Raw genomic sequence first — 26966 nt, forward strand, 5'->3', positions numbered from 1 at the left:
GGAGCGTCCTTGGTGTAAGAGCCCCAGGACCCAAGACCAGGAACACCAAGCCAGAAGCCAACAGAGGTTCTGTTTGGCTTTAGAACAGCACTGAAACCTCTTCCCAGAGAGTGTCTAAATATTAAATCATCATTACTTCAGGAAAAAGAGGTTGAGGTGACCGCTGAACAGCGGAAGAAGGAAGGATCCCCTTCTCTCTGCAACCTACATGCGTCTACAGCTTCCTAATTGGCCAGCTACTGTGTGATGAGGAGTCTCTACCCTCACAAAACAATTGAGGTAGAGAAAAAATAAGTTTAAACCCTCAAGTCACATTCCCCCAGAAGATACTCAAAGGACCTACTATGGGGATTAACATACTCTTTCTGTCATTTACCAGAAAGATGGAGACACAGGGTTGGAATAATAGTTTCTGACTATAAATCTGAGTCACTGATCAGGGTCAAGCGGAGCTACTCAGACAGAAAGCATATCAATGAGGAATTCAGAGATGTCAGTACAGGATTCTGACCACAGTGGAGAAAACAAAAGGTGATTGTCTCTCAGGTAAAAGAACCTTGGATGCAGGCAGTCCATGACAAGCATGGTGACCCGGCAGTGTCGTCAGGGACATACCCTGCTTCTGGGTTTCATTTTCCTCATGTTTAGTGTATGGCTTCCATATCCACGGCTGTTCTATTGCCCAGTGTAGCTTCTGAAAACTCCAGCCATCACACCTGTGTTCTGAGCCACAGAAGGGATGGAGATGGAAATAGCAAAGTCACATGTCTTAGGGGAGTCAGTGCCTTTTGAGGAGCTTTCTCAGAAGTCATATGTAGTATCCACACTTACATACCATCATTATGTAAGAAATTAGTAATGTAGACACACCTAGTGGGAGGCTGAAAATTGATCTTGGCTAGGAACTTACTGTCTTTAATAAGAAGTTGAGTTATTTTTTATCAAAGAAGAGGGAAATGAAGACATAATAGGACAAGGGATAAAATGTGCAGGGTTTGGCATAGCTCCAGAGTATCAAGACATTCAATAGGTAATCAGGAACAAAAATCCTGAATCTGTCCTGTCAGGAACCAGCAGTTCTGTAGGAGAAAGATAAAACATTAATACATATGGAGAAAATGGCATATCATTAAAATCCAGTTGGGGATTAAAATAGACTTTTTTTCTTGACTTGATGATTTTACAGTCTTTCCCCTTAAGGAAAATCTAATTCCTGCAGGGCTGGGATCTGAGGGCTTTTGGGAGTTCTGGCCAGGAAAAGGAACTTCAGCTCAGATATAAATATATAAATATATATAAAATGTTATATATTTATATATTTACACACACACACACACACACACACACACACACACACACACACACACACTTCTTTGATTTGTCCTGTCAAGTCCACTTATTTGACAACAGATTTCTTTTTTTCCACAGTGTAAAGAGTAGTGATTTAAACTCTGGCTCATGTTATCTGAGGCATTGAATCTGGGCATACTAATGCTGGTTTCTGAGCGCCACCTCTGCAGATACTGAGGCAGCACAGCTGGGACGTGGTCCAGGAGCCTACAGTTAGCAAGACCTCTTGGTGATTCCATTGCCAGGCTAGTGTTTTCATATGTTGGCTATTAGATTTTTGGGGGGAGTGGATTAGGTCCTTGTAGCAGAGTAGTGGCCACACTAGAAGAGTGAAAAGTGACACTGGAAAATTTACTGTCACAGAGATAATTTGATTTACTCGACGAAGCATAAACCCACTAAGGACCTGAGCAAGTTTCAAACCACATACTTTAGTATCCACCTGTTACTCAGGTACAATTTTTACTACTCATGCTTTCTTTTTGCCCAACTTTCCTCCTTTGTTCAAAAGACTTTCTTCAGTTACATGAGTTTCCAAGTATTTTATATTAATGAAGTGTTGAAAACTAAAAGTTGCCAGTTTAAAAAACAAAAAGTATTTGGGATTTGCTATTTTTCTTGTCCTACATATTATATTTGATTATTCTATCCTTTTCCAATGAAATGTTTCCCACTCCTGGACTTATTGAAGAAACTCTCGTTTTCTGTGACTTACTAGCAGACCTGTTTTAATTATTGGTATATTCAATCACAGTGAACAATTATGAATGTTGTCATTATCCCATATCTAGTCTACTTGTTTACTGCCTCCCATGACCCCCACCACCATATAAATTATCCTCAGTGAAATGAAAGCCATGTCAAGGCAGTGATTTACTTCCATAGAATGTTTTTTCTTATATATTATTTTGTTATTTTGGGAAATAGGCCGGAAAAATGTATCTTACATACCAAGGATAGTTGAATTCTATTTTGCAATAAGCTAAGTCACGATTTTTAGCTCTTGTTCACAATGGCCTTATAGGGTCATCTGTTACTTAAGTTAGTTTTATTTGCCCAGCACATGATATTTCAAAGTAAAGGGCAGATTCTTAAGTTAAAATTGTGTTTCGTGATCAAAAGCACAGTCTTCATAGGGTTGTTTGCTTTTTTGAAATAATTGTTGCTGCTTTTTGTTTTATTCCCTAGTTATCAAGTAAATAGACACTAAATTTTCTTGTCTATTTATACGTACCATAATTCCAGAAGCTTATGCGGTTGAAAATGATGAGCTATTTTTCTGTGAACTCATCAACCTGCATTTGCAGTAGAAATAGAGTAGACAAACAAAATAGAAAAATCTTAAAAGGATTGTAAATGCATTGTTACGAAAGGTTCCTGTTACTACAGAACTAAAAGTCAAGTTAGTTGTAGATTAGCAACGTGGGTTAATTTTAAAACAACTTTACTCTTCATTACTCAGAGATGTATAATTATAAAATTAATAAATTAATGTTTATAAAATAAGTTGCCTCAGCTTACTGGCTTACATAATCATAGACATATGTTCACAGGGAAACAGTTAGCTTTTCCTCCCATAAATGTGTATTCTCTCCTCTCAAAATGACCCCAGCCTCTGCTGAATATTGTGATTATATCTTTAACCCTTTTATAAGAAGTACTCTGAAATTTTAGTTAGCGTCAGTATTTTCTTTAACCTAAGCCATGCATTTAAGGAAGAGTGATTTATTTACACGAAATCCTGTTACGCGCAGAAGTATTTCCTTATTTCCTAAAATAATGTTTAATTCCAGTTCCTGTTAGAACGTAAGCCACAATATAGGCAATTCATAAAAAAAATTTAAAAATTAAAAAAGAAGGCATATATTTAGTTTTTGTTTCTGCCCAAATGACGCAGAAAGTTCATAAACCCCATATCCTGTTGTTGATGGTGAATATGTGGCCCAAAGGACATCTTGTAATCCATACAAGTGGCAAATACAAGAGCTGTTTCAGTTCCATTTGGGTTTAACCCAAACGTCCTTCAAGAAGTGAATAAAAAATTTGGGTGCATCCCTACAATAAAACACTTCACAAATAGTAAAAGAAAAATAGAACTGATACACATAACATGAATGAATCTCAGATGCATTATTCCAAGTGACAAGCTAAATCCTAAAGGTGATGCATGACATTCCATTTATATTGACATATTGATATGACATTCTAGAAATGTCATTGATGCAACATTCTAGAAATGACAAACCTGAGAGCCAAAAGAAACAGATTAGTCAGTGGTTGCCAGAGGCTAGGACTGAAGGAAGAGTTTGACTACAAACAGAAGTTTTTCAAACACTTTGTACCTTTATTGTGGGAGGTGATTACATTATAAAGTGTGAATTTCCCAGTGCGGAAGTTATACCTAAGAAAACAAACAAACAAAAGGGCTGAAAAAGAAAACAAGCAAAACAAAACAAAAACAACTGTGGCATTACTTTGTTAATGTGCACGTAAAGATGAGATATTTGCAAAGTATATAACATAATAGCATTAAGAATATATAAATAACTACAAATCTATAAGCATAAACAACCCCCCCAAAAAAAACACACACCACAAACACATCTAATTGAAACTGTGTCAGTGATATTAATAGAAAATTCACAAAAATGAGTATCTGGCCAATAAACAAATAAAAATATGCACAACTTGACTTCTGAGTATTACAAAATACAGCAACAATGAACATTTTCTCCCACTGGATAATAGGAGGTTAGCGAGAATGTGGAGGAAAAGGTACTAGAGGGAAATTTATTCTTACACAACAGGGCAACTTTCAAAAGTGATACAACCTTTTAGAGATTCATTGTCCAGTGAAACTGAAAGTAAAAATATCCAACTACTGAGAAATTTTGCTAAGTATTCCAGAGAACGTTTTGTAGATTTTCAAAGGAAGTGTGCATTCAAAACATTTATCAGAGCCTTACTTATAACAGGAAGAATTGGAATCACCAAATCTAGTGCTATTAAAAACATGGCTGATTCTGGGAACCTTAACACTGATTCAGTTTCCTCAATTGTAACAGGGGAATTGTAATTTATTTAACTCATGATGTTATCTGGAATAAAACATTTAATCAAGACCTATAACACAGTAGGTATGATACAGGGTAATTTAATCATTGTGACTTATCTTTAAAGACCAGATCAAATGGAAAAGGATTTTTACGTGATCAAGCATGAGAATAGCTCTTGTTTACTTCTTTTGTGACCTTTCTTTAAGCCCTAATGGTGTCTGACATTAAGAAAGTAGCAAGGACTGATGGACTTCTAGCAACAGGTGTTAGTAGGGACACATCTCTGCTTTGATATCTAATACCAGCTCACTTGGACCTTGATTAACTTTCAAATGGGATTGAAATAGTTTGTAATTCAGTTACTATCTTAAAAATGGAAATCCAGAGAATTTTATTCATTTGTAACTTAAATCTTGACTTGTTACAATATAACCCTATCACGTTGTCATCTAGGAGAGGATCAATTGTCATAATATGCAACGTAAATTTTCTCTGGTGTGCTGTTTACTTTTCTGGAAACTTTATTTTATTTGAAGTGTGAAACCCACATTTCTTCTGCACTCCCAGTATCATACATATTCAAAAGTGTAAATGCCCTTAGTGCTCTAAGTCAATTCCAAATTCCGTATTCTCTGTACCTACTCTTATCAGGATTTTTTTATTTATATTTCTTCTTTATTTCCCTGTTTATTTGTTTATTTATTTATTTATTTATTAAGTTTATTGGGGTGACAATTGTTAGTAAATTTACATGGGTTTCAGGTGTACAATTCTGTATTACATCATCTATATATCACATTGTATGTTCACCACCAGAGTCAGTTCTCCTTCTATCACCATATATTTGATCCCTTTTACCCTCATCTACCTCCCCCTTCCCTGGTAACCACAAAACTATTGTTTGTGTCTATGAGTTTTTGTTTTTTCATTTGTTTGTCTGATTTATTTGTTGTTTTCAGTTTTATATATCACATATCAGTGAAACCATATGGTTCTTGACTTTTTCTGTCTGACTGATTTCGCTTAGCATTATAATCTCAAAATCCATCAATGTTGTTGCAAATGGCATCTTTTCTTATGGCAAAATAGTATTTCATTGTGTATATGTACCACTTCTTTATCAAATCATCTATGGAAGGACACATACAAAAGAATGAAACTAGACTGCTATCTGTCACCATGTACCAAAATTAACTCACAATGAATCAAAAACCTAAACGTAAGACCTGAAACAATAAACTGCATAGAAGAAAATATAGGTACTAAACTTATGGACTTTGGGTTTATATTTTTTTCTAATGACTCCAAAAGATTTAGAGAATATAGAAAATAAAAATCCATTCAACAACACTTAAAACTCAATCAAAACATTTTCCTGAACTATTCAGATAAAGCAAAAGTATGTATTTTTAGACCAACCCCAAAGATTGTTCCAATTTTCACTTCATTTTTTGTATATCTATCCTTTTCTTAAACCTTTGTTACTGAATTTGTCCAGTCATACTTCCTGCTAGTTATGTTTAATCTTTATAACATTATCGAAGATATAATTAAGTATAGGAAGAAACGATTTAGTTAATGAGTAAGATGGAAAATATAGCTAATGAATATGATGACTGTATAAATTACTGTCAAAACACAAATATTTTTGAAAATGAAAGGAGGTGCTACCTAGGCTAGACAAAAGGACAACTGGTATAAAAAAACTGGGACTATCCTGGGCAAACTGAGATAAATATTTATACTGGTGATAAATAATTCACCACAATCACACCCAGATCCTGTAAATTTATTGCAGAAGGCACTAGCTAAAATGTCCCATATTCTGATGCATATATTTTCACTTTTTTGGGATTACTTTGTTATCCTTTCAGTTACATTTATTGAGTTCCATCCAGGATAGGAGCTGGGAATTGGGGTCTAGCTGTGAGAGAAATAGACCTCATGTTTATTTTCGGGGCATCCAGCTCAAGCTTTCCTCTTTAATAGATGTTTTAACACTTTATGATGCCTGTAATGTTTTAGGATGTAGCACATATAACCCATAAATAAGTTGTCCTATTTAGGTAGAAAACGTGTAGGAAACTGATTTTAAAACTGATTTGTTAAAAATAACAAAATTTAAAAGAAAATCTATGCTTCCAAATGTCTGATGCTTTTCAATTAGTTCTTTTTAGAGCTCATCTTCAGAGAACTAGTAAAGTATAGCAACTAAAGAAAAAAATAAATAGATGAATAAATATATTAATCTGTGGGATATCTTGGAAAGACAAAATGTTTATAAGTGATTAAAGTAAAGTAAAAATATAACTGAAAAGTGATAGAAACGTAAGAGTCAAAAGCTAGAAAGCAAAAACCGTGACATTATTAAGTTAAGGTTCCTAAAAATCATTTGGAAAAGATTTTCAGAATATCTACTACTCCTTGCCAGAATCTCTTCATATAATGTTCTACACAGCTTCTGATTTGTGCTCTAAATTACCAGGAACAATCATTTTCCAGATGTACATTTACCAAGAATAATGAGCATATCTATTTAAATTCTACTTGTACATTTTATAAAAAATTTTAGTGTTACCTCAGTGATAGTCGTTTCTTAAAAAACAATAACAAAAAAACAAAAAAACAAAACAAAAACAAAAAGAACAACTTTATGCACTCTTTAACTGAGTATGACACACAGCAATACTCTGTTTTGTTATGGAGAACTCAGTTCTGGTCTTGTATTAGTCACTGATTGACAATGGTTACTTACCTAAATAACTGCCTCTTGGGATCCTAATTATGTGTGTAAAGAGGTTAGAATGAGCCTCTACAATTTCTTCTAACTTGAACATTTGGTGAGTCACTTTAATGTCATAATAGAATTTCTCAACTTTTTATTATTTTTGTCTCTCCATGTTTTCCATCTCTAGCTTTCTAATTTTCTTTTTTCTCTCCTTCAGAGAGAAGCTTCTGGAAGAATAACTTTCATGTATTTTTCCACATCTAAAATGCTCATCTACTAACACTTCAACATTAATATGGCTTTTCTCTTACCATTTAACCAACATTATTATTTGTTTAGGTCACCAAAGCCCTTTCTGTTACTAACCCAAGATAAGCCTGTGAGTTCTTAACTCACATAAAGCTCTGTGCAGAACATGACCTTTTGGGTCACTTTCTGTATTTTGAAATTGTCTTCATCATGATTGTCTTTTGAGATTGTTTTTACCCTTTTTTTTTTTCTTTTAACTTCTCTACCCAGTCAATTTTTTCTTTCTCTGTCCTCCTTTTTAATATTGGCATTTCACACATCCATGTTCAACTCTTTCTTTAACTCTACTTAATACTATAAAATGTTATTCATATCCTGAAGTTCAATTTCTGCTTATTGTTATGTTCATAAATCTTTATCTGTAGACCAAATATTTTTTAGGCTCTGTTTTCATACTTCCACAACAAACATTTATCTGAACCACAGATACCTCAAATTTGACAAATGTAAAAAAGACCCAATTTAGCTCCCCAATCCCAAATGTGTTCCTCCTTGGGTGTCCCTTATTGTTGCATATGATACTAGTTAGTGGCCTGAATCTCTAAATTTTATTAATTTTGTCTACTTAAAAAAATTTCACATTGTTCTTTTCCCTTTAAACCATTAAAAGAGTTTGGACTAACCTATTATTCTTTGTACTCATATTTATATGTTAATAATACAGTAGCCTGCTGACAAGTCTCTTATTTTCCACCGCAACTATTCTCTAAAATGTTGGCATTGCTTGAGCTTTTGGAAACAAATGAACTATTAGTCCTTGTTTGCTTGGAGGCCTTTAGTGTTGTTTTTCTTTTTCTTTCTTTTTTTTTGTCCTTTAAGATAAAGTCAGAATTACTTAATGTGGGATAAAAAACAAAACAAACAAACCTTTCCAGCTTTGGCTCCTGCTCACCCATTTTCATTATCCCACTACACAGCATGCTGCAATTATTTACATATTTATTTTTTTTCCTTGAACCATGAGTCCCTTGATGACGGGGTCTATGAAGCATCTCTGACCCCCCAATCCCAGAAGACTGTCCCACATCTACAATGATTCCAAAAACTGTTACTTCTGTAAGTTATTTTTTTCATTAAAAGATAGAGCTCCAGTTTAATCAAAGTGAAAATAGGAGTAATTTCTGCTTCCTGTTATATGGAGTAACAGCTCTAGCAAAGAACTGGAAACCTAAGTTCTCATCTTGAATCTCTTCTTAATTAGCTGTGTAACTTGCACCAAATAACATAATTTTCCTGGGCATCAGTTTCCTAACTATAAAATGATTTTGTAGTGTTAGATATTTTCTCCATCTTCTTCTTGTTCTGATTTTTTCTGCGACCAGGTACTGCTGCTGTTCCATGGTTGTAATTTAGTGAGACACATTAACTTTCAGTCCTCTAAGGAACCGTTTCCTTAGCACTCAAACAGTCTTTCACCCTAGTGTCTGCCCTATATCTGAGTACGTTTAGTCCCAGGGAAAACAGGCTCCGAGTGCTGAGATGACAGAATATTTTCTCATTTACATTAGTCTTATATGAAGGGGAAAAATGGTATCATAACTCCAGTGGATCTATTTCCTGCTAACTTGAAAAACTAAGAAATGCTTGAAATTACATCCCCAATGTCACTGATTAGAACGTCTTTTGGAGACAGATTTTCTCTAAATGACGTTTGAAAGCTTGCTAAGGGCAAAGAACAGATGAATGCAGTTCTCCAGTGAGTCATTTTATAATTTCAGGATGAAACTGACCACCTTGTATGATAAGTTTTTGTGGAACAAACAGGACAAGGTGAGTTTCCCCCAGCTATGAGCAAAGTACCTGTTACTAATTTAGAAAAGGGAGGGATAACAGTCTGGAAAATGATAGGCTCATTTAAATAACTAAATGTGCTATAAAGATATATGCCAAGATTTTGGTGACACGACTTGAAAGAGTTATGGCTAAATTAATAAATAGGGACCAAGTTGGATTTATGAGGTATGAAATAATTACGGACAGTATGAAGCAGAGTTTTATGTTCATGCAAATTGAAAGCGATACTCAAACACTGGTATTTGCAAACTCTGTTACTACGCAGGAAGAGTCTAACAGAATGGAGTAGGAATAGCTAAGCAAATACTAGGCCATGTAAGTTTATAAGAAGTCTTACTTTTTGAAGAAGGTACTATTGTAGCAAAAATAGGTTGTATATTGATGGTGCCAAACACCCAACATAAAAATGCAGATAACCAGTAGAATGCTACCTAATTGGAAAAGCACAAATATCTGATTGAAATCGTTGTTCCTTTTTTTTTTTTTTTTCTTCTACACTGGCTACAAGTTAAAAGCTATTATTAAGCAGTTTACACTTATTTTGCTCTTTTTTAAATCTTATTTTTGTGTTTAGAGAATGCCTTAAGTCACCAGTATGACACGTTTTAAATAACACATTCTCAGTCACTGTGATTTAATTTCAGAGTTGCAAATTTAAAACGCTGATGGTAGTGTATTCTCACCAAGTCTAAAGAAAATTTGAGTGAGATGCATGCGATCTTTTTGACTGAACAAATTAATATTTCATAGAATTAAGATTCATAGAATTAAAAAAAAAAAAATCAAACTACTGGTCTGTGACCAGTAGAGGGGTGTATTAGACTCAGAAGAGCCCTCCTCTTACAAAATAATTAAATCACACATAAGAAAGCATTGCTGGTTTTCAAGAACTGAGGGAAACAGATCAGGAACAAAGCTGTAAGTTGAAACCTGAGCAGGAAGCGGTAAAGAATAAGTGAATCTAAAAACATCTGCATTTGTCTAAGGTATAAATACCCTTGACATTCCCAGGATTCAACACCATTATGAGAGTGTATCATAATAGTGATTTTAACAGGTGTCAGGTGAGGTCTCATTGTAGTTTTGATTTGCATTAGTCCTGATGATTAATAATGGTCATGAACCTGTTGGCCCTCTGTATGCCTTCTTTGGGAAAATGTTCGGATCCTCTGCCCATTTTTTCAATTGGAGTTCATTTTTTTGCTATTGAGTTGTGTAAGTTCCTTATATATTGTTTGATATCAGGTCCCTCATCAGATATCAGGCCCCTTATCAGATATATAATTTGCAAATCTTTTCTTCCATTCAGTAGGTTGTCTTTGTTGATGATTTCCTTTGCTGTGCAGAAAAAAGCATCACCAGGGTAAGACGAATGTCATGGAGTTTACTGCCTATGTTTTCTTCTAGGAGTTTTATAGTCTCAGGTCTTAAGTTCAAGTCTCTAATCTATTTTGAGTTAATTTTTCCGTGTGCTGTAAGATAGTGGTCAAGTTTCATTCTTTTGCATGTGGCTGCCCAGTTTTCCCAAAAACATTGATTGAAGAGACTGTCCTTTCCCTATTGTAGTTCTTGGCTCCTTTGTTGTAAATTAATTGACCATATATGCATGGGTTTATTTCTGGGCTCTCTATTCTGTTTCTTTGACCTATGTATCTGTTTATATGCCAATCCCATACTGTTTTCATTACTATGGCTTTGCAATATAGTTTGAAATCAGGGAGCATTAATGCCTCCAGTTTTGTTGTTCTTTCTCTAGATTACTTTGATTATTCGAGTTTTTTTGTTTCTTTTTTTTTTTTTTTTTTTTTGTGGTTCCATACACATTTTAGGATTATTTATTTTATTTCTTTGAAAAATAACATTGGAATTTTGATAGAGATTGCATCAAATCTGTAGATTGCTTTGGGTAGTATGAACATTTTAACAATATTGATTCTTCCAATCTGTAAGCATGGAATATCTTTCTGTTTATTTGTGTTGTCTTCAATTTCTTTCATTAATGTCTTGTAGTTCTCAATATACAGGTCTTTCACCTCCTTGGTTAAATTTATTCCTAGGTATTTTATTCTTTTTGATGCAGTTGTAAATGGATTTGTTTTCTTTTTTTATCTTTCTGATAGTTTTTTATTAATGTATAGAAACAACAGATTTTTGCATATTAATTTTGTATCCTGCAACTTTACCAAATTTGTTTATTAGTTCTAACAGTTTTTTGATGGAGTCTTTAGGGTTTTCTATACATAATATTATGTCATCTGCAAATAGTGACCACTTTACTTCTTCCTATCCAATCTGTGCCTTTTATTTATTTTTCTAGCTTAATTGCTCTGCTAGAACTGCAAATACTATGTTGAAAAAAGTGATGAGAGTGGGCACGTTTGTCTTTTTCTTGATCTTAGATGAACGACTTTCAGCTTTTCACCATTGATATATGATGATGTTAGCTGTGGCTTATTGTATATGGCCTTTATTATGTTATAGTACATTCCCTCTATACCCAGTTTACTCAGAGTTTCTATCATGCATGGATGTTGAATTTTGTCAAATGCTTTTTCTGCTTCTATTGAAGTGATCATATGCTTTTATTCCTCATTTTGTTAATATGGAGTTTCATATTGACTGACTTGAAGATATTAAACCATTCCTGCTCCCCTGGAATAAACCCTGCTTGATTATGGTGTATGATCCTTTAATATATGCCTATTGTTGAATTCAGTATCTAATATTTTATTGAAGATTTTTGCTTCTATGTTCATCAGAGATATTGGCCTATAATCTGCTTTGCTTGTATTGTGCCATTGTCTTGTTTTAGTATCCAGATAATTCTGGCCTCATAAAATGAGTTTAGAAGCGTTTCCTAGTCTATATTTTGGGAAAAGTTTGAGAAAGACTTATATTATTCTTTGAATGATTTGTAGAATTCACCAGTGAAGACATCTGGTCTTGGACTTCTATTTGTTGGAAAGTTTTTTCTTACTGATTCAATCTCCTTACTAGTAATCAGTCTGTTAAGATTTTCTACTTCATCCTAATTCCGTCTTGGTAGGTTGTATGTTTCTAGGAATGTATCCATTTTTTTCTAGGTTGTTAACACATTTCTAAATAGCACATGGGATAAAGAAGAAATATTAATAAAATTAAAAAATATTTTGAACTAAGTGGAAGTGAAAATACAAAATTTAAAAATGATCAAACTAGCAGTTGAATATCAATTTCAAATTTTCAAAATTGCAGCAAAAGCAGTACTTATGGGGACATGTATAACCTTGCATGCATATGTTGTATATCAAAATATTTATCAAATTTCAAAGAACAGATACTTGAAGGAAAAAAACTATATACTCTTCTAATGTGTTTCTCCTTTATTACTCACACAAATATTTCACTCCTGACACTTCTGATCACCAAATGTGGGTTTTCCCTTACAACAAGCAATTCTCTGAAACACTAGTTAGGTTTCCTACAATTTAACTCAAGTCTGACGCGATCTACCTGGAGATCAAATCCCAGGTTAAGAGCACAGTCCCACAAGACAGTCCTCCCCTAACCCCTCATTCAGATGCCAGTTGCAAGAACCCATCACCTGGTCTTCTGACCCGCTGGATATAAATTGAAGGTTCCCACAGCATCCTCCTCAGGTTTGTTTAATTTGCTGGAGTGGCTCACGAAACTCAGGAAAATAGCTTACTTACCAGATTACCAGTTTATTAGAAAAGGCTGAAAGTCAACTACAGCAAATGAAAGAGATACATAAGGTATGTGGGAAGGGGCATGAAACTTCATGCTGCCTCTGAGTTTGCCCCTCTCCCAGCACCTCCATGGGTTCATCAACTGAGAAGCTCCCCAAACTCAGAAACTTTGGGATCTTGATGGAGACGTCATCCTTTAGGCACGGTCCTTCATTAACTCATTTTATAGCACCTTTCCTCTTACTGGACGATGGGGATGGGGCTGAAAGTTTCAAGCTTTTAATCATAACTTGGTCTTTCTGGTGAAGAGCTCCCCTCCAGGAGCCCACCAAGCATTACCTCATTAGAACAAAAGATGCTCCTCATGCTCTTAACACTTAGGGGATCCATGGATTTTAGGAGGTCTGTGCCAGGAACCATGGCAGAGACCAATCGATACGTTTTCAATAATTTCACAAGATATTATGCATAATACTCCCTGCCATCAAAGCATTTAAGTTAGAAAGCAATAACGATAAAACACATTATTTACTTATTGATATTTTAATAGGTACTGATTATGTTTCTAGACACTAAGGATGACATGATATACAAAACAAAAGAAAATGCCTCCTCTCATGGAGCGTACATAGGAGGGGCACATATCATGTAAAAGATCAATAAGAAAAAAATATAATAAGAAAGGTATGAAAACGCTCTAGTGAGAAAGATGCAGGGGGGATGGAGGATGACAAATGGAAGTGAGGTGGGGTTGTACAGGCTGTGGTTTTAGACATGGTGCCCAGGGAGGTTTCATTAAGAAAGTGATTTTGGAGTTGAGATCAGAAGGAAGTGTCAAAAATCCAGAACTGGCAAAATTGAAACCACCAAATCAATAAACAGTATGTAGTAAGATTTTGTACATATCAGAATAGTTGGTGAACCAAGAACTTTCAAATTTACAACTTACATGAAGCTTCGAGGCACGTTACAGGATGACTTATGCAGTGAAAATAAGGAGGTTAACCTTTTCAAGGGTTGGTTATTACAGTGGTGGCTTCCAGATGGCCGGGGGCTAATATTTAAAAGTGATTATACCATTTTTACAGAGATGACTTACGTCTATTTTACGATTACCACAGGCACTTACAAGGAGTGACCTAAGTTGAAATTTGCTTCTATTTATGAGATAAGCTAGATTGAATTTTGTTTACGTGGCTTAAATGGTTTTGTCTGTTCAGGGAATGTTCGAGTCTGCTCTCCATTTTGTATTGAATTTTAAGAAAAGTAAGAGAGAGCCTGTGGCTCTTTGAAGAAGAGCATTCCAGAGCAAGTACAGATGTCATCAGGCAAGAGTCTCCTGGTATAGTTCAAGAGCAGTAGATACTGCTGTGGCCTGAGGAGAATGAGTAAAGGGAAACAGGTAGAGGGTTGGGGGAGGGTGTGGTGTAGACCACTGCAAGGTCTTGTAGACCACTGCAAAGACTGGGTTTATCTTGACTAAGAGAACCCTAACGATCCTAATTTACCTATTTTTAAGATCACTCTGGCTACTGGTTTGAGTGTAGATGCTGGTGGCAAATACAGAAGTCAGGGTGCCAGTTAGAAGTTGCCTGCACTGTTCTTGTAAGAGGCCAACTTTCCCCATTGTTATATAATACTAACTCTACATACATTCAGTTTCTAATCATACGGATTATTGATGAGATTTCTATTCAGGTCCATTGTTGAATTTGACCACGTGCCTGTACCATGTTATCTCAATTATCATAGCTGTTTAAATTACTGAGGTAAGTTTTTGTCAACTCCCTACCTGTGGTTCCTCTTAGGAATAAGAGGAATATTCTGGAGTCCTTTTCAAGGTGTACTTATTCTAAGTCGGTACTCTGTTTTCAACAACATCGTTATCTTCATTTGATATTACAGACGACAATTGACTCAACAAATGCATTTAACCATCTCCCATGTGTATGTCCTTGAGCTGTGTGTGGGGCTGCAGCATTGAACTGTGTGGAAGTGACTCCTATCCTAAGTGAGCTTACAGACTTCCTCTGATTTATTTTAACATCCTCAATGATACCGAGCATTCTCTCTTTCAAAGGAATGTGGAATTCAAAGTTGAAGAAGAAAGTATTACCATCTTCCTTTGATTTTAAGAGATGCAAATTAAGACTGAAACTTAAGAATTTGCATAACTCTGATTTCAGCCAATCCCAAATATATGTTTAAGTGTGGTAGGTCCACATATCTGCATTCCTTACTCCATGTTGGTGGAAGTCTAGAAAGTTGGTTAAAGTCTGTTAAAGCGAAAACTAGGAAGTCCAGCCTTCAGGGTAAGTAGAGGAGGTGCCTCCACAATGCGATGCTTATGTTGCTCTTCTCTTCTCAGTAGTCCCATGAATTGCTGATGGCTAAATTCTAACCATTAAAGACCTTTAAGTAACTGGGTTATCGACTGATGTCCTGCAGCTGGTCATTGCATTGCAGGCCATGGTAGGGACTATTTTAATTAAGCAAAGTCACACTTTTGAGGATTAAGTTATTTGTCAGTTACCTTCTATAATGGCAAACAGCCAACTGAGAACAAAGTTTCATAAAGAAGAGGGATAAAGAAAATGTCTAGAAAAATTTTCCCTCTGAAGCCAGCTGACAAATGAAGACGATGGGGAGGGAGAAAATCAATAGAAAAGAAGTGACAAACCAGCAGTCTCACATTTTTGCTTAGCCTGTCCCATTCCTGCTGCTTGGACTTCGGCTGTGGATTTATGGAGTGTTCTGTTCTCAAAGAACGTTACTGGGCTGGACATCACTGGACCTGAAAAGAGTGATGAAACCAGAGAGCACATAAAACCAGGGCAGTGCAGATGAAATAGCAGAGGCTTGTCAAGAGATAAAAGCCTTTAAAAAAAAAATGTTTTTAGAAGAAGTGGCATGTTACCATATAGCAACAAAAAACATGCAGTTCCGACTGAGTAAATATTAGAGGCCCTGAAGTGCTATACAATTCTCTGTATATCCAAAGCCACTGAAAATGAACAGGTAGGGATGCTAAGGGAACTAAGAGTGACCTGAGATGGGGCAAGGTGGCAATTTGTTGGATGGCAGTCGTGGGTGCCTGTGCTAGAACAACTTCTTGAAATCTCATATTTCTTTCCTATTTGCATGTAGGTATAGGCCCATCTGAATACCTGGGTCCCAAACTCTCCATAGGTTACCAAAGCATCACACTCTCCAAAATCCCCTAAAGAGGAGAGAACAGATAAGCAGAGGGAAGCCACTTCAGTGTTCCTCTGGTGGAGAACAAATTGTTTCTAATGCTAAGACTTGTTAGACTCACATAAAATGAAAATCTATTAGATTTTATATATATATATATATATATATATATATATATATATATATATATACACACACACACACACACACACACACACACACACATATATGTGTGTGTGTGTATGGTCCCTCTTCTAAACTAGATAAGTATACACACAGGGTCCCAGATGACATGGACCTTTGTGTTTGGCCAATAGTAAAACCATGGAGATTTTTTTTTTCTTTTCCTTTCTTCGTTGTTTGCTCCCTCTCTCCTTTCCTTCCTCCCTTATTTAACATGTTTTGCCTATTTCATCTGTGAGATTTAGAGCACAGGTAAGTTACTAAAGAAGGCAAGGAGCAGAGATGGAAAATTTTGAAAACAATCCCAATTTGGGGGAAAAAAAAATACAGCTTGAATACGTGACTTCACACTTTCTCACATTTTTATTATTTTCTAAATGGGCTGAGCTAAATGAGGCGATTTAAGGGGATAGTTATACAGAGTTTGTATTTCCTTATTTATGGAAAAATACATCAAGAGTCCTTACCATCACAATTGTCCAGAGGCCAACTATAATCACCTTGATTACATTGCTAACATAATGCTGGATTTCTTATTCACATTCTGATTATTATTTTCTATGTTATTTTATCAAATAAAAATAATTACTAGTGCCTTTCTATTAGATTTATTGCCACATAAATACCTCCCTGAATTTTTAAGTGCTGTCTTGGGACTGTTCATGGAACATAATGGTAGTTATGTATATGGTATTTCCCCAAACCGATTTTGTTTCCCACAGAAAAATCAGAATATCCAGAACACAGCCTCACTTTTGCTACTTCATCTGTTTTTTTCCAGTAAATTCTGTGTAGTAGTATTACCTTAAATAATAAAAGTAATATTTTACTTATAAAAAAATAAGTTTGCACCATATGTTTATTTATATGATGGCTATAGAAGATTTTAAATGCTCCTCTTTATTAAATATTTTTTTAAATGTCTGCATATTTCAAATGACTCCTATATTTTTTAAAAACAGTGAGTGCTGACAAAGTTCTATAACCTATTTTGTATTAAGTTCAATGTAAACAGTTGCCTTCATGCAGCCTGAAAAATATTGTGATTTTTTTTAGTGACTTGCTTATCCTCATAGAAATTTACATTGGGTATATGACCCTCATGATCTAAGAAAATATAACATTGCCACAAAATGGCAAATGAATTACAGCATAAAAGGTCATTTGTAAAATTTCTGATGGTTTCGAACATTAGAAGGTCAAAAATCAGAAACACATTGTCCTACACTGGGAAACATCTTGATTTAATCAAGACACTGTGCAGGCTTTTATAATTCAAAATAATTGTACTGCCTGTGAAATCTGTCATTCAGATATGTAAGCTAAAGGTTTAATAAGAAAATAATGAAAGATTAGAAAAATTTGCATTTACTTCCTTGTTTTCTTAGGAGAAAATGTAACTTTCCAACACAAACACATGTCCTTCTATTATTTACTCTTTAATGTTATATTTGTACACCTGATGTGTTTTCTCAACATTATTGAAATGCCTGTCAAAATGTATAACAACATAAAAGTATGACAATTGTAAATTCGAGGAAAATTTATCCTTGATATTCAGGTTTTTATTATCTTTCATTGAATGCAGATTTAACATTGTATGGGACATTATTTGGATTAGTATAGCCACTTATTTCTCCCAAATACCCTTATTTAGAGATTAGTAATTGCCTTATTTCCAGTAAAAAAAAAAAATACATTTTTTTATCTTTTAGCTAGAAAGCAAAATAATTTTAAGGCTCAAAGACATCATTGGCTAACCAATTTAACAATATCAACTATATCTTAGTAAGTGAACACCACGAGCAAGTGCTACAAGAGGTGATGTCTATTATATTGAAACACCATGAGAATTGCAGCCAATAAACATAAGTTTGAATTTTAATTTTGATACATTCCAGCATTGTAAGAATAGCAAATGACATTCTGAGTTTCTCTCTCTCTCTCTCTTTAAATCTGTAACAGGAAGATATTGATCTAATTAAAAATACATGTTTTGTGAAGGAATTTAAAAAGTATGTACATAGACATACTAATGAGCCATAAAATGCTATACACATATATGTTAGTATGTGGAGTGAAAGATAAAACAGTTCTTGGGAATGTAAATTGGTGCAGGCACTATGGAAAGCAGTATAGAGGAATGGAGGTATCTCAAATATTTGAAAATAGAACACCATATGATAAAGCAATTCCACTTCTGGCATTTATCTGAAGAGAATGAAAATACTAACTTGAAAAGATGTCTATTCATTGCAGTATTTTTTTCAATAGGCAAGATATGGCAGCGACAGATGAATGAATAAAGAAAATGTGGTACATACATATGATGGTATATTATTCAGCCATACTAAGAAGGAAATCCTGCCATTTGCAACAACATGGATGTCCCTTCCAGGCATTATGCTTAGTGCAATAAGTCAGAGAAAGACAAATATCATATGATTTCACTTATATGTAGAATCTAAAAAATCGGAACTCATAGAAATAGAGAATAAGTTCGTGGTTACCAGAGGTAGGGCTTGGGGAGTGTGCAGGAAACAGATGACAAAAAGAGGAAAGACACTAATAAAACATTCCTGATGATTTAGAAATTAGGCAAATCAGATATTTTACTTTGAGAGCTAAATCATAAAATCAACATATCATAGTATAGCTAAGCAAAATCATCAAAAAGACAGAAGTACACCAAGTAGACATGATAGAAACCAAATAAAAAAACAGAATTTTAAAAGAATAACTGCACGGTTAAAAAACAGTATATCAGGAAGGGTATTAGTAGCAAAAGCCACTTAAGAAATTCAATTATCAACTGTACAACCTTCCACTTGACTTTAGGTTTACCATGACCTTTAAATTTAATTACTACTTAATAAAAATTTATTCCACTTTCGTTTAATATACCGTGAGAGCCTGGTTTTCTTCCTCAAATCTCTAGGGATTCTTGGGGGGAATCCTTTTCATGTGTTGCTTGTAACTCAGTTGTTCCGATCAATCTCTGTTTTGTCTCCTGCTCAGCTGACTCTACCTTCCTTCTTTCTTCTCTTCCTTCCAGGCCCTTGTTTCTCCACCTTCCCATACAGCCCCCCAAAATGAGAATAAGTGCACCAGCACAGGGAGTTTGTGACGAAGGCCTCAAGGGTGGTGAGTGGGTAACAATGGCAGCACAGCACATAGCAGCACATGATTTCAGTCACTCAGAAGCCATCTCTCATCACTTGAAAAGCCTCTGCTTTGTTGGCTTCGTTCCCCATTCATTCTGGTTGTCTTTCTCTAAAACAAAATCTCCCCACTCTCTCTAATAGAGAGCAATTCAGTACCTTCCAGATTCTCTGCATGTCTATTTTGCATCAGGCCTAGTTCACCAGAATGATCTATTAAACAAAGGGCCAGTGAGCGGTTCCAGAATTCTATGTGTGCTGACACTGCTGTGTGTTAGCGTCCGAGGGCAGCCTTAACAAGGTAACAAACTCAGGGCTCCACACACAACAGAAATTTATTCTCTCGCAGTTCTGGAGGCCAGCAGTCCAAAATTCTGTGGTCAGAGGGCTGATTTCTCCCGGCATTTCTGAGGGAGAATCTGCTCCCTGCCTGTCTCCTCATGGTGCTGGCTGCCAGCAATGCCTGGTGTCCTTGGCTTACAGATTCATCACTCCAGTCTCTGCCTTTGACTTCACCGTGACCTTCCCTGTGTGTCTGAGTACACATTTCCATCTTATAAAGACTCCCATCGTTGGACTCAAGTCCACCCTCATCCAGTATAACCCCATGTTAATTTAGCTATATCTGCAAAGACCCAATTTCAAATGAAGGTCATGTTCATAGGTTTAGGGATTTGGATTTTAATATATCTTTTTTTGAGAGACACGATTGGATCTATAACATGAAAAAAAAAATGACGTGAAACATCTTGAGACTGAATTTTCTCTATTGCTGGCCAGCTCCAATTTTTTGGCAAAGCTGCTGATAGGAAACCACCCACCTTGTTGAGTGCTGAGTATTTTTGTATTCTGTAGGGTGGCAGAATATGCCACCCCCAAGTATGCCGTTGTGGCATAAGGATTATTTTGAGCTGAAGGCAATCGAGAAGAAGCAGACACAAGAAGAACAAGAAGAGCTGTTTGACTTCCCTTATTGGCCTAAAAGTGGGCCTCAATTCACAAAGGTGCCCACTTCCCCTCTCTACCAGGAATGGCCACAGTTCTTCACTGGAGACGGCGTCGGACCTTCATCACTGTAGAAACAGCACCAGAGGAATTGACATAACAAACTTGACTAAATAGATGTGTTTTCTGCTAGTTAACCATCTATTTGCTTTTCCCATAATTTGCCAGTCCTAGAGACTCAAGGTCCTTTTTCTGTGTCCTGTCACTTTTCTAGAAATATTTTTTTTCCTTTGCCAAAATGCTATATGAGCCCGGTTCTACCCAAACTTTTGAGTTCTTCATCTTGTGTACTCCCGTATGTGACATGCAGGATGGATGTTAATGAACATGTGTGTGTGTTTTGTTGTTGTTAGTCTCTCTTTGGCCCTAGCCATGTGTGGCTTTTTAAACTTAATTAAACTTAAAGAAAATTAAATATTTATCCTTAGGTTCACTAGACATATTTTAAGTGCTCAGTGTCCTCATGTGACTGGTGGCTGCAGGGGCAGAGTTCTCTTCTAGAACACTTCGAAAGGGCCTCCGCTTTCTGTCACCTCTTCTTGTCCTGCGCTACTTTCTTTTTTCCCTTATGGCCCATTTAACTAGAGCTTTGAGAATTAAACATCCTAATTTTCAATGCTCTAGTTTCCTGGTTTGGATATTTGTCCCTTCTTTAGTAATTTGCTTATTCATCTCTATTCATGTAAATAGGTTCTTGGGCATTTTCCCTAATTTGTTACAAACTTAAAATGTGTTTTAAAATAGTATCTTAATTTATTCAGCATCCATGAGTTTTCAGATGGCAGTAAACCACTATTATTCTGGAAGAAAAGACAAGATTGACTATTATTTTTATTATTATTCATATATATTTTCTCTTTCTGTGAACTGTCAGTATGTTGCCTTTTAGAAATTATCCATTAAGTTCTGGTATTTTTGTATGGACTTGAAGGAACTCTGAAGGAAACCATCCATTTGTCACCAGTGCTGCCTGATGAGGGTGCTTTCTTGTTTTTTCTTTGTTTCTCTTTGATATTTTCTTTGACTCTGTAATGGTATATACAGTCAAGTAGACCACGTTATTCCAGCTTACACACCTCTTTCTTCATGGTTTCACATGGTTAGTGTTCAATTTAGTTAAGGTCTTCACTCTGATGTTATGGTTTCTTATACTGTTGCAGCTAATTTTTAGTGTTTAAATCCTGAACCCATCAGGGATTAATTCTAGTATAAACTGTGAGATAGTAGCTTTATATATTCTCAAGATGTATGAATTTTTCCAGCACCATTCACTGAACAATACATCATTTTCACCAATAATAAAAAAGTCATTGATGTTTTATGCTAAAAGCCTATATATAGAAAAGTCTAATTTGAGACCCTTTATTTTCCCCTTTCCTTGTGATTTATCTGTCTAATCATGTACCAGTAGCAGACTAGTAAGATTTCTCTAAGTTTACTGATCTTTTTCTTCACCTATTTTTTTTCTTATTTTTGATTTTTGTGTGTAAGAACTTCAAAATTTACTTGTTTAAAAACATTAAATTGCCTTTTAAAAAAATGGTAACAGATTATGTTTTTAAATATTAATTTAGGAAATTTAACATTTTTATCTTATGGAGCCTTTCTAACCAGAAACAGCATACTGCCTTTTAATTGATTCAAATTTCATTTTTATGTCTCACCAGAGAGTTTGAAAATGTGTTTTCTATGAATCTTGCACATTAGTTTTTAAATATATTACTTTATACTTAATTCTTTCTTGTTGCTCTCATGTGTGGTCTTCTCAAGTGGTTTTGCTTGTGATAGAGGAAGACAGTTTAAGTTTCCACCGCCAAGAGTTAGCCCTTAGTTTTCAAAATAATTTTTCAATTGATTTACTTTAGTTTTCCAGGTACAATGTTGTTTTTGGTAAATGATGATAGTTTTGATTGTTTCTTACCTCATTTCTCTCTTTTGTGTAATCACATAAGATGTTGTGTCCAAAATAATTTTAAACAAGAGTGGTAATAGTGACTACCCTTCTACTATTTCTAACTTTAACAAAAACACTGGTTTTCCCATAAAAATATATGGATTTTATGTGCAAACCAGTGTTCTTGTTAATATTATAATACTATTAAGTTCCAGATTTACATCTAAATATATGTTAAACTTATGTGTATATTTTAAAATGTCAAATAAATATCCATGATTTTAAATGTATTATGTACCATTTAAATCAAACATGGATGTTAATTTTTTATCAAATACCTATTTTAATATTTAAGTGATTTTAAATATTTTATGTTTGAATCTATTATTAGGCAAATTATATTGGTAGAGTCCTTCAATATTGAATCACACCTGAATCCAGTGAGACTGTAACCGATATTGGATTATTATTGTTTTGTTATGTTCCTGTATTCTGTATGCTAATATTTAATTTAGGATTTCTGTTCAATAAGTGAAATTGCTTTATGATTTTTCTTGGTTGTCTTTTATCTCTTTAGATTCGTTAAGGATTCTCTTGAATAATTTAAAGCCTAGTTTTATGTTACTTAAATAATTGGTAGAATTCCATGAATTTCCCTTGATTTATGATTGGTGCATTACCTTGAATGCATCTATATACCTGAAGGTGGGAGGTGACGGGTTGTTCTTTGAAAGTTTCTATATTTCTTCTGTGGTAATCTGTAGGTTTCATTTTTTTATGCTATCTTGAGTGAGTTACCTTAGATTATTTTATATGTATTTTCAAAGTAATTTTCACAGAGATGAAATAATTACTTAATGTCATCTTCTGTGAAAATTTGCATCTTTTAGTTTTGTTTGGTGTATTTGTCTTTTCCCCCTTTTTTAGTTAGGTAATGATTCATCTGCTTAATTCTTATTTTCCCTTTAGACTCATCTCTTAGAAATTTAACTGAATTTTATTTCTTCACTATTTTCTATGTATTACTTTTTAAAATATATTTATTCTCCTGGCCTTACTGGCCTTTAATTCTCTAGGTTGTAGATGCATTATACTTTCTCTGTTTAAAAACATGAATTGTTAGAATATTAAATATTTCTCTAAGCACCGCTTTAGGCTATTAAATACAATATTTTTTATTGTTGATTTCTAGGCAGTCTATATTGGTTTTAAACCGAAAATTGTTTCAGAGAGTTCTTACACTTTAAAGTTTTGCTAAGGATAGGAGAAGACCCTCCTTTTTTGTTTTTGAAATTTATGATACTTTGGACACTCCACTAATATAGTCCATTGTCTCTTTAATTTTTATACTAAGCAAAAGAAATAGCATCACTATTTGACTTTTGCACAATACAAAGGGATCCTATAGTATTTAAGTAGCAGGATACATCATGAAAAAATAAGCATGAAAGCTCAAGTTAAGCCTAACTCCTCTAAATGCCACATGTTTCTTTTTTCAGGTACATCTGAAAAGAATGAGTGTATTTATTGAGTAAATGAAGGGATGCAATTAAACAAAACATAGGGGCCTGAGGTACCAGCAAAAATAGCACAAACAGACTTCTGGTGGGACGTGTACCTACAGTAGAATAAGAGATGGCAGTGGAAGTGGTGGGATTTGTAATCAGGGTTCACAGGGACCCTGCTGTGTTCAGTGCATTGTTGCTTTTCAAATTGTCTTGCCCTGAGTCACAGGCAATGCCATCTTGCCATAAAACTGAGATGCTTGCTGACTAATTACCATTTTGTTTTTATTTCCCTAGTCAAATGTCTTCAGATCATGATGGGATGAAATTTGAAAGTTGGATAGTAAATAATACTGTTGAAATATATGGTCCTAGTGATCTGTTAAAGAGAGGCGGCATTGTTTAGGGCTTCTCTGATTTACAGGATGAGTATTAAAAATTCTGAAATTACAAACATAATTTCATTTGTAACTGAGAAATCCCCCCTCCCTTATAGACTTGGGTTATTTGCTGGAATGCACAGAACGTCCTCTATGCTGCTGCTTTTCTAACAATTCAGAACCTGAATCTCTAGCCAGCTTTCAGCCATATTTTAGCTTAAATGCTGTGCCTAGAAGATTCTGTGGGCTCTAATTTGCACCTCCCTTTCCTAAAGAGAATGTGGGGAGCTGAAAGTCAAGCTGTTCTTTTGTGCCTGTCATTTAAGGAGAAAATCTAGACCTTCTCAACCTTCCCAATGGCAATCATGTTCCCACCAAACTCTATTGTAATGGCCTTGGGAAGCTGCAAACAAACAAACAAAAAACAATAAAAACTCCTGGGTGAGTGATAGGCATGGTTAAATTTGTGCTTTCAGAGAACACCTCTAATCTTAGTTATAAGACAACACAAAATAATTCTGCTTTGGGGTGGCGGGATGTCTCGGTTAGAGTGCGAGCTCTGAAAAACAGGGTTCCCAGTTTGATTCCCACATGGGCCAGTGAGCTGCGCCCTCCACAACTAGATTGAAGACAATGAGCTGCTGCTGCATTTCTGGAGGGGCGGCCAGATGGCTCAGTTGGTTAGAGCGGAAGCTCTCAACAACAGGGTTGCCAGTTCAATTCCTGCATGGGATGGTGGGCTGTGCCCCTTGCAACTAAAGATTGAAAATGGCACCTGGGCTTGGAGCTGAGCTGCGCTCTCCCCAACTAGACTGAAGGACAACGACTTGGAGCTGATGGGCCCTGGAGAAACACACTGTTCCCCAATATTGCCCAATGAAAAAAAAAAGGTCTATACACTGTTAGGATTCCAACTCTATTAATAAATAAGTAAATACATAATAATTCAGCTTTAGCTGAACAATCCAGGAATGACAACACAGATTGTGCCACTAATAGAACTGTTGTAATGATTTTTATTTTGTTTATTCCGCTAAATGACTTGTCTCTTAAATTGCTATTAGCCAAGAACTAATGTATCCTACTTATAAAAATTGGGTTGACAAAGCTTGTCAATATCTATAATTCCTTTTATTTTCATATATAAGAGAAAAGATGTAAAAACTCCACACATCTGGAAACAGAAACTATTCTCCTTTGAAAGCAGATTGGGTTTTGTATTGGGTTTGCCTTTTGTAAGGCAGCAAAATTCCTCAATTTTTTTTTTACCACAGTATACAAACCTCCAGTGTTCTCAATGAAAATGATAAACACATAAGTTAACTGTCACACGTATACTCATAAAGCAAGAGCATATGGTGACAGAAACTTGGAGATGGGGCTTAACTCCGGTTACACTTTCATGAAGTTATGGGCATATATGGACTACATACTTATTGATCTTCAAAGCAGTTATTTCCTAATTAATTATTAGCATATTTTGGAAGGAATCACTTATGCTCATCATTTCCTAGTAAAAAATCATCTTACTTTTAAATAAGTTACCTATATTTAGATGGAATTATAACATTGGAGATGGGGCCACATGGAGGCTTTATACAGCATGTGCCCTGATTGAACGGGAGCAAAGCACTTCAAATTAGATGTGCTCCTTTATGGCATGCAGGATTGAATGAGAACAAAATGCTAGTAGAAATCCAGTCCGTAAAATACTGTAAGAGGCTCGGGGATGGTCCTATGCTTGTTAATCTGTCAGCATTTGATTTTCAGAAATAAGTGATGAATTTCTACTACTGCCATGCATTCTAGTATAATCCTAAGAACTGGTGGGTCATAGATATTTGTTTATTGTGTTAGTCAAAGAGACAATATCTGTTATATATTAAGGATTTGCCAGTATTTGTAGAATTATTTTAGTTTTTTCCATTTCAAAGTGGCATGAGAAGTCTTTTAAGATTATTTAAGTTGCACACATTATATGACACTGTCAAATGGATTGGATTCCTCCTTTATAATAAAATAATCACATGGTGTGGGGAGAGGAAATGAAGTCACACTAAGTACTTTTTTCTAGTGGGGGTTAATTATATAGAAAACCATGTAAAAGTCAGAGTAGTAGCGATGTTACACACGCGAGGAAAACAGGCACTGCCTACATCACTGTCTTGTTTAAAATCACTTCTCCCCAACCTATTCCACGTAGTCCAGATCCCAGACGAGAAATCCACTCGCCCTCGTCACACCTCCCTCTCACGCACTGTCTCCTATGCAGCCTATTAGCAGTGATGGTGACTTCATCCCTAAATACTTCTGGACTCCTCCATTCCTCCCCGTCGCCATTCTGTTCCCCTTGCCAGCTGACATCTCAGCTCAATCTTTCCATTGCAAGTAAAAAGTGCCACTTCCCAGGACACCTTCCACTTATTTGCTTCCTAGTTTATTTTCCATCATGCCCATGTCACTGCGCCCATCCCCGTGTTTTCAACCCCTAATTGTACTATGAATTGGACGCTAAAGTGCATGTTAAACCCTAAGAGCCTGAATGACTGCATGCATATCCGCCTCCCCAGCCCCTTCCTGCACTGCGCCCCTCTGACCTCTCTTTCTACCTTCTTACAATTCCTACTTCCTTGTCTTGCTCTTATCCCTGGGCCTAGGGCATGACTTCCTCCCTTCTCATCTAGGTGATATCTAGGAGGAGTCAGACATTTTTCAGG

Source organism: Rhinolophus sinicus, linkage group LG09 (genome assembly GCF_036562045.2).
Source record: "Rhinolophus sinicus isolate RSC01 linkage group LG09, ASM3656204v1, whole genome shotgun sequence".
In the NCBI taxonomy this organism is placed as follows: domain Eukaryota; kingdom Metazoa; phylum Chordata; class Mammalia; order Chiroptera; family Rhinolophidae; genus Rhinolophus; species Rhinolophus sinicus.